Genomic DNA, 8,970 nt, shown 5'->3' with positions numbered 1-8,970 from the left:
TTACATTTGAATCTCAAAACATAAGATTTTTACAGATCCCCCCACCTTTCGTGGGGGGGGATGATACAAAAGGGCGACCCACCAAGTGTGGGCCGCCCTGGTAATAAGCATTGGCTTTATTACATAGTTTTTATGGTCCCTCACTTAGGGACCACTTTTCACCGCCGGCCTCGAAGTGAGGCCGGTCGGGAATAGTTTTTATGTCTATTGTCCACTTCAGTGTTTTCACTTCTTCATTTTGCACTCAAATTCATTCATTCAGGGAAAAATAAATCAACTCATTCATTCGGTTTTATTTACAGATCATTCATTCGTACCATACACACATGCGAGGCGGCCACTTATACCCCGTGGCCGCCCGCTCTTTCATACCTGCGCCGTGGCCACTTATACGCTGTGGCCACGGACGCATTCATCTCCGCCGCGACGTTCTTCTGTCTTCTCTTCCCCGTCCGAAGGCGCGTGGAAGGCCCCCTGGTTCCACGCGCCACCGCTCCACGCCGCCTGCAGCCGGTCGCCGAGAGCGCGCAGAGTCCCCAGGTCCACGCGCAACTCCTCTGCGCATGGCTGCTGCTGGCGTCGTCGGCAGGGCGGCGGGGACGGGGAGGGCGGGGGGGAAAGAGGGGCGGAAGCACTGGAGGTGAGGCGACATTCCTCGAATGCCACCGAAGGCCGCCGCATTCTTCTCCTCCCCCACTACCGCCACAGCGGCGGAGAGACACACACACTAACACAACACTCACACACATTTGCCCTGGCTTTAGGCCGCTCCCTCCCCTCCGTCACTGGCGCTTGGGAAAGGGCAACGGAGGGGAACACCTGCCTATCGTGGGAACGGCCTGCAGCGAAGCCGCCGCCGGCGCGCCACCTGCCCGAGACTGCGGCCGGCGGGCGAACTGAAAACTTCGGCGGGCGACACCGCAAGATGAAATTGACCATTTAAATCCCTGGGCGCGCGCGCACGCGGCAATCTCTATTTACACTACGCCCAGGGAACATTCACACGTTCGCCGCGACAACGAAAAACCGTCACGTCGATGCTTACATCGTTGCCGCGACGCACACACACAGAAAAACACACTCATGGCCACATCGCGTCACACACGGTGCCGCCCCCGACACAACACATACACTCGAGGATGGTGGGAAACATACACACAATGAAGAAGCAAAAACACAAAATACACACACACACACATTGACTGCCCGTGAGTATTCCCTTCACTTCACGCGATATATACAAGAACCATTCACACCATGGCACGCTACCTCGCCTCCGAGTGAATCGACGCATTGCGGTCACTGTCCGTCGCACTAATTACACTCGGAGGGGGTGCCGTAAATGGAAAGTCGATGCCAGACCGTACTTTCGCATTCACACAACACAAACACCCGGGAATCTCACGGGCCCTAACCTAACACGAATATATATACACATGTAAACATGGCTCCTGGCGTCTCGGGCGGTGAGTGGACGTCCTCAGGAGCACATTACACAGGGGCAGGGATCAGAGGGGGTTACGGGAGGGCAAGGGGGGGCGTCGCGGTCCCTCGGCGTCCTTAGACTCGGCTCCCCTCGTCCAACGATGGGAGCTCCGTCGTCCGGAACGCCGCTCTCCCTCGACGCCGCGCGGTCCTCGGCGCCTCCCGCTCCAGGCTGCTCCGTGGCGGCGCCTCTGCTCCCTGCCCCTCCTCCGGCGGTGGGTGCGGCAACCCGGATGGGAGTCTCTGCCGGCGGGTACTGGCGGACCCCGGTCATGTGCCCGACGTAAATATCCCGCGACCACTTGATGGCCGCGAGAACCATCTTTCGTCGGGCACGGCGAATGCGGGATTTAGGGATGTGGAGCCGGGCGAGGAGAGAGTCATTCTCCCACGTCCAGCTCCCCAGTGCGCCTACCACCAACGCGTCGAGATGGACCTCCATCTTGTAGGCGCACCGGACCCGCATTCGATCGACCAGGGCGGCGTATTTCTCTATCTTCTTCGCCTTCGCTGCTGCCATGGCCTCCGGTCGGTTCTCGAAGGGCACTGTGATGTCGATCACGTGGATCACGCCCCTCGGAACCTCCCAGATGACCAAGTCGGGACGCAGCAGCGACTCGTCGCCAGGTACCCGCTGATTCACTCGCACCTCCCATCCTTGCGGCAGCTCAGCGACCAGCAGACTGATGATTTCGTCGTGGCGCCGGGTCCACCCGTCCGCATGCGGCAAGCAGTGGTTCACCACATGCGGCAAGGTCTCCTCCGCGTGTCCACAGACCCGGCACCGAGTGTCTCTCCTGGCCGCTCCTCTTCTTGCCGCATTCAGGGGGAGAACGTTCAGCCGCGCTCTGTGAATGAAGCGCCAGTCGCAAAACCGGATCCCCACTCCTCCCGACACCCAGTGGTTCGAGTCCGGGTGTCGAGAGCTCACCGCTATCACTTTTCCTTGATCCGGCTTCGCGACCAGCGAGCGCCTGAAGCCCTCCCCCATGGCCGCCAAGATGATTCCGTGCAGCCTCCTCCGGGCAGAGGCCGGCACGGTCATCTCTTCCCTCGACGGCGTCACTCGCTGGACGACGATGGCCAACTCCGCCCTGGCGGCGCTCCACGCCCACCGGATGTCCACGAAGCGCCGCAGTTGCCTCGTCGCCGCGCGCACTCTGGTCCAGTGCGATGACGCCGCGATCGTTCCCGTCCCGACGACGTCGTCGGCGGCGCCATTGAGGAAGTCGCACATCGACTCCCTACTCAGCACCGCCGTCCGTTGCGTCCTTCCCGTCCGCCTGCTGATGATGTCCCGCAAGGTGTGCCACGCCACATCCGCGACGCACGCGTCCGGACATGTGAGCATCCGGAACGCGTGCACCACGGTGAGCGCATCCTTGCGGGCCGGCAGCGGGACGTAGCCACCCCCTCCCCGGCTCCTGGGGAGGGAGATCATTTCCCGCGCCGCGCGGGTCGGGAGACTCATCCACTTCTTCACCGTTCGCTGCATCTCCTTGTCGAAGTCGTGGATGGCCTTCTTCGGGACAGGGACGATTCGGAGGGGAAATTCGAGACGCGGTGTCAGGAAGACGTGCACCGCGTCAATCTTCTGCCACGGCGCCAAGTCCGATTCGTCGAGCCGCCGGAGATCCTCGAGGATGGAGTCGAGCGCCGTGGCGGGCGCCGCGTTCACTTTCAGGCCGATCGGTGCCCCCAGGTAGGTGTATGAGTCACCTACGCCGAGCGACCTGATGGGAGAGCCGCAGATGGAAAAGGGGGTGCGTTGAACACCCCTGGAGCGCTGTGGCGTCGTGCACCGCCAGTCCACGTGTAGCGATGCACACTTCCCCGGATTGAAGGTCAAACCACAGCACTCGGCGGCCCTTCCCGCGACGTCCAGGAGCGCCGCGAGCGATTCCGCACTCCCCCCCACGAGGACTAAATCGTCCGCGTACGCCAAGACTTTGACGCACGCAGTCCCCATGGGAAAGCCTTGGAGAGTGCGATCCTCCGAAATCGCTCGCAGTACAGGCTCCAGCGCCAGGTTAAACAGTAGGGGGGAAAGGGGGTCCCCCTGGCGAACACCACTCGTCACGGTGATCGAATCCGTGACTCCACCCGCAGCAGCTACCTTCATCGTGGAGCCACGGAGCATGTCCTCGATCACCGTGACGCACTTCACCGGGAGGCCGATCTCGCGGAGCACTCGGAGGATGTGATCATGGGGCACCGACGGAAACGCGTCGGCCAAGTCGAGCCACGCGACGGCCACCTGTCCAAAACTCGCCCTCGCGTGCTCTATGGCCGACTGAAGCACAAAGTTGTGCTCCATGCAGCCCTCCGTGGCGGGGATGAAGCCCTTTTGGGTGGGGAACGAAAGGCGCTTCCCACGGAGGGCCCAGGGAAGCATCCGGTCCGCCAGTACGCCCATGAACACTTTGGCCAACGTGTTGGCCAATGAGATCGGCCTCCAATTACGCACTTCGTGCTCACTCCCCCCCTTGTGCAGCAGGGTGACCCGCGTCTCCTTCCACTGCGGGGGCACCCTCCCTAACTCCACACACCGGTTGAAAATGGCGGCCAGCACCTCGCCATTAAAGTCAACACGCCGGTATGCGGAGTAGGGCACGCCGTCAGGTCCCGGAGCCGACGCCCGCGTCCTCTTCAGCCGGTCGATAACCTCTTCCGGTGTGATCGGAGAGGTGATCTCCCGCTCGCCGCTCCCTCGACGTCCTGGTGGGAACTCCGGGATGAAAGCCGGCCATGGCTGCGTCGGATCGTAGGGGGGGGGAGGGACGGGTGAAGTGGGCCTTGAGGGAAGCCAGTGGAATTTCACATAGCTTTCCGGTCGGGGCGCAAATCCGCCGGAAAGCTCTTCCTTTCCCGCTGCGGTAAAGTTTTTGGAGGTCTGCAGCGGGCAAAGGGCGGGGGTTGGGCCGGGGGGTCACCGTGGGGAGCCTGGGAGGGGGGTTGAACACAGCGGCTGCCGCTGTGACCTCGCTTACGACGGCAAAGAGTGAGTTCGCGTCGTTTGCCGTCTGGAGGTCACGCAGCCACTTCTCCTGTCTTTCACTCAACTCCCCCTCCCCTTCGTCGCCTAAGGGTGCGGGTACGGGCACCAACACCGGGGCTGGGGGGCCGGTGACCCATGTACCGGGGGCCAGCAGTGGGCCGGGGGGCTCACTACCCACTGCTGGTGGGGGGCTTGGTACATCGGCGGAGGGGGGAAGGGGGCCGCCTGTGTCATCCGTTGGGCCTCCATCCCGTAACGGATCGGCCACTCGGTCTCCTGCGGCCCCCAGGGAAAATTGCCCCGGGCGTGTGGGGGCCAGGCCACTCGGGGCATCACGGGGGGCGGGGGGGGAACGGGAGCTCGCACGAGAGTAGGACGGTGTTGGGGCACAGGAGGCGGGCCACGCGTCGTCGGAGAAGGCGCCGATGGAGGGGGAATGACGTCACCATTCCCCCTTCTCCGCCTTCTTCTTCTCCTCACTACCTCCCCCTCCGGGCGATGCTCTGCTTCCACCTGTCGGCGAAAGCGCGGAGGCAGCTCTCTCTCCCTTCGCAGGGAATGCTGGGGCACTTGAGGGGCCGGGAGGGGAGCACCGCGCGCAGCTGCGCCGTTCCGGAGAAGGGCGCGCAGCTGCGCCACTTCACTGGGGGAAAACAGCGGCACTGGGGCAGTGGGTACGAGCTCCCTGTAGGGGCGCATGTCTGGACGCCGTTGAGTCAGGACGGGGGGAGGAGGGGTGGGTAGGGGTTGAGGACGATGAATGGGAGGGGGCGGGGGACGGCGAATGGGAGGCGGTTGGGGGCGGACACTAGGGGAGAGTGGCCTGGCGGGCTCCCTCGTCGTCTGCTCCTCGCGGCGTCGTCTCTTCCTCCTCTTCTTCCGCTCCCGATTCCTCCGCCGCCTTTCCTCGGAGGAAACGCGGAACTGCTCCCACGATGCACCGCGCATGTGGGACCTGCCGCGCTCCTCTTCCGGAAGGGGGATGTCAGAGATCGGACTAAGATCTCTGACGTGGCAGCGGGGGGTGAGGGGGGAGGGGACGGAAGGGGAATAGGGGACGAGGAACACCTCGGGATCCGCCATGGTGCACTCCAGGCCACGCACTTCGTCTGTGTCGGAAACCGAAGCACACACACTTTCCCCACACGCAACACTTGCGGAGGCAGATGGCTCGTCAGTCTGCGTGCCGACAGACCGATACCGCCACCTGTCCACCACCACAAACCGCTGCGTGTCGTCACAATGTGTTGTCGGCGACAGCAGGCCGTCCGACAACGCCCCCTGGGGCGGTACGGATCCGTCCTCCAGGGAGCCACCACACAGGGGAGGGGAAACACGCGGCGACATGGGGCCGTCCTGCGCTTCGTCTCGGCGCGGCTGCGCACCGTCCTCCGAGACGACACTCACACATTCACTCACGCTCGCACGAGGCGACGCCAGGCCGTCCATCGCAGACGCAGCTGGGGATGACTGCGGAGCACTGGGAGTGGGGGAGACGCGAGAGGGGGAGGGAGATTGTGTCGGGAGGAACACAATCTCCGGGGATGGTCCACGGACGCTAGGGCAACGTTCCGTGACACCAGGGGCAAGGGGGAGGGGGCGGGGCAACACTGGGTCATGCACTGCGGGGGCGCTGTCAATGTCGACGATAAGGTCGTCCGACGACGCACTCGCAGGGGCGGATCCCGAGGGAGCACTTATGGGGGAGGGGAGGCGGAGACGGGGGGTGGCGAGGAAGGCGGGAGATCGGGTCGGGGGCGAAGCGAGGGCTCGTGGATCCCACGACCCGGCACTCCATTCCTCTTCCAGCGTCTTCCGCCACGAGCGGGTAATGCTCCCAGCGGAGTCCATTGCGGGAAGCAGCGACGGGGAGGCCTGGGAGTCGGGAGGGGCGTAGGGAGCATCACGAGGGCGATGCACTCCCCTCTCCTTCGCCTTCCGGCGGGTCCGCTGGGCGACAGGCGGTGTTGCCATGCTGGGAGGGCGGGAAGTTGGCGCGCGGGAAGCACGTGGCGGGGAACCACGCGGCGAGGGACCACGTGGCGGGGGACCACGTGCTTAGCAACAGCCGAACGGTGCACACTACGTGCACCAAAGTTGCTCGGGCTGTTGCTAACACTGACACAAACAAACACACAAAAGCACAACACTCTATCTCACACACAACTAAACATTTTTACAAAAAACCGCGCCAACTTCCGGCGCCACTGGCGGGCGCCACCGGGGTCGTGGGGAGTCGAACTCGCGGCCAGTAGCACCAAACACACTTCTTCACTCCCTCCCAAAATTTCTCGGGTGTGCCGGCACACACACCCGAGAAAAACGGCCCCCCCGAATTTTGGCGCCTTTTTCTAAAATCCGCAATTTGCGAGAAATCGGCACCAAAATCGGGCAGGGGGGGGCTGGCACACACACTTGCACTTGACCAAAGTGGCCGGAATCCACGCCCCGCGGTTTGGGCACAACCGCGGTTTGTAAATTCCGGGCTTTGGCGGACGCTCGAAGTCCGAAGATTGACGCTCTCTCTCCGGCGGGCAGGGCGGCAGGGATGAGCCGGGGAGTCTCAGCGCCGTCGGGGTCCCGGGAGCTATCAGCAGGCACGTCCGCACTCTTCAAGACTACACTTTGATCTTAGCCATAAGGCCGAGAAGCGATAATTAATAAATTTTTCCGGGGTTCCGGGACGGTTTTTCGGGTATTTTGCGTGATGAGGTCGGATGCTGCGGCGGTGGTGTGCGGCGAGAGTTTTTGACGCGAGGAAAGGTCTCGGAATGGCGAATTTTAGGCGTGAGAATGGGGAAAAATTCGCACGAAAGTGTTGTGTGGAGACTCCGGGAGTTTTGGTGTCGTCGGCGGGTCCGGGAGAGTCGTAGGAGCGTCGCGGACGTAACGGACGCGGTCCGTTTTCCGGGCCTTCGGTGCCATCTGTCGTGTGGGATCGCAGCGTCCTTCGTGGAGCATCCTGCGTTCGCTTCCCGGGGGAATGCTTTGGTCCTGGGAAATTCCCAAAAAAATTGCCATTTCCGGGGAATTTCCGGGGACTCGAAAAAGTCACTCAAAATCGTCCAGAAAACGTCAAGAAACACGATGAGAGAGCATTATCCTACTCACTCGAGTCATGTATTTTCTTTCGAAATGCTAAAATTCCGGGGAATCAGACTTAAAACTGCTTAAAAAGTCCTCTCTGGGGAATCTGATTCAAAGCTGCTTAAAAAGTCCTCTCCGGGGACTGGAAAAAATTTCCAAAATCGTCAGCAATGGCTAGAATACGGGACGGAAGAATCGGCATCAGTCAATAATTTCGGATGTTTTTGCAAAAAATATCGGCATGAAATGCAACTCTCCGAAAGAAAGCAATTCACGGTTTCATTGGACACCTGTGTTTCGTCATTATTCGCGACCCTCATTTTTTTACACTTGAAGTAAACAGAGTGCGTGCCGACGCCGTCGTCGGCCTCCGGGTCGAACTATCTGCCAGCAGCACGGCCCCCGCGAAATTCGACTGCGCTTTCAGTGGAAGGCGTTCATTGTTAGCGACGACTCCTTGGTAACGCGGATGAATGCTGCGTGTATTTCACCAGAAGCGTGATGCGTCCGTCTTGTCTCGTCATATTCGCAAGAAAAACTTGGAATTCTCGAGGAAACCTACGCTTGGCGGTCATTTTCCATGTTCACTCGATCCGGTGAATATTTGGAAGTTATTTTATAAATCTTGCATTCACCTAATTTCCGTGTGAAAAGTGTGCGGAAACTGTTTCGACAGCTTTCCGGAAGGTTTTCTTAAAAGTGAAAAATTTCATCATCATTCCCACGACGTATGTCACTCTTGGCATGCGAGTCCCGTCTACACTCCTATGTTAGCCATAAGGCCGAGGAGCCGTGCCCATACTACACTCCTATCTTAGCCATAAGGCCGAGGAGCCGGAAAAATTGTGCCCGGCTCTGCACTAGGATCAGTGCACTGCATTAGATGAACTTTTCTGCAGTGTTAGTGAGGGCATATTATTCATCCTCTTCAAACGATGTCTCATGTTAAAAAATTTTGTTTTCTGTCAGTTTTTATTTTTTGTGCTGTTGCTTGTTATTTTACAGACATGGTTTAAATGTAAAATGGTGATAAAATAAATGAATGAAGTGGTGGCCAGTGTTATTTTCTTCTTTCCTTCGCCCATTCGTTTCTTGCCTCACGAATCTCCGGACTTTGTCGCATTTTCGCGATTCGGGAATTTTTTAAATGAAACAAGGAAGAGAAACATCTGTTCTCATCAGCTTTTCTGATTTATGGAACCTTTTATGTTGGGCCGATCCCGGCGGTACTGCAATACCGGGCCAACCCGCGGCAGGGATGGAGTAAACTCCGGGGACCCCGCCCATGTTCAAAAATCAGATTAATATTCTGGTCCAGCAATGCTGGACGTATCAGATATTAAGCTGATAAGAACAGATTTAAGACGTTTATTGATTCCATATTTCAATTACAAAGTTTG

General features: G+C 59.8%; 1 non-coding gene across 1 annotated transcript; it reads right to left on the bottom strand.

The window, feature by feature from the left end:
• Window positions 1–8,774: 8,774 nt before the first annotated feature.
• On the bottom strand, window positions 8,775–8,970 carry LOC124173726. The gene has a single exon (XR_006868715.1). It is a non-coding gene; the product is annotated as a U2 spliceosomal RNA (small nuclear RNA).

The sequence above is a fragment of the Ischnura elegans genome, chromosome 1, assembly GCF_921293095.1.
Source record: "Ischnura elegans chromosome 1, ioIscEleg1.1, whole genome shotgun sequence".
Classification (NCBI taxonomy): Eukaryota; Metazoa; Arthropoda; class Insecta; order Odonata; family Coenagrionidae; genus Ischnura; species Ischnura elegans.
This window is presented reverse-complemented; position numbering and strand designations above follow the sequence as displayed.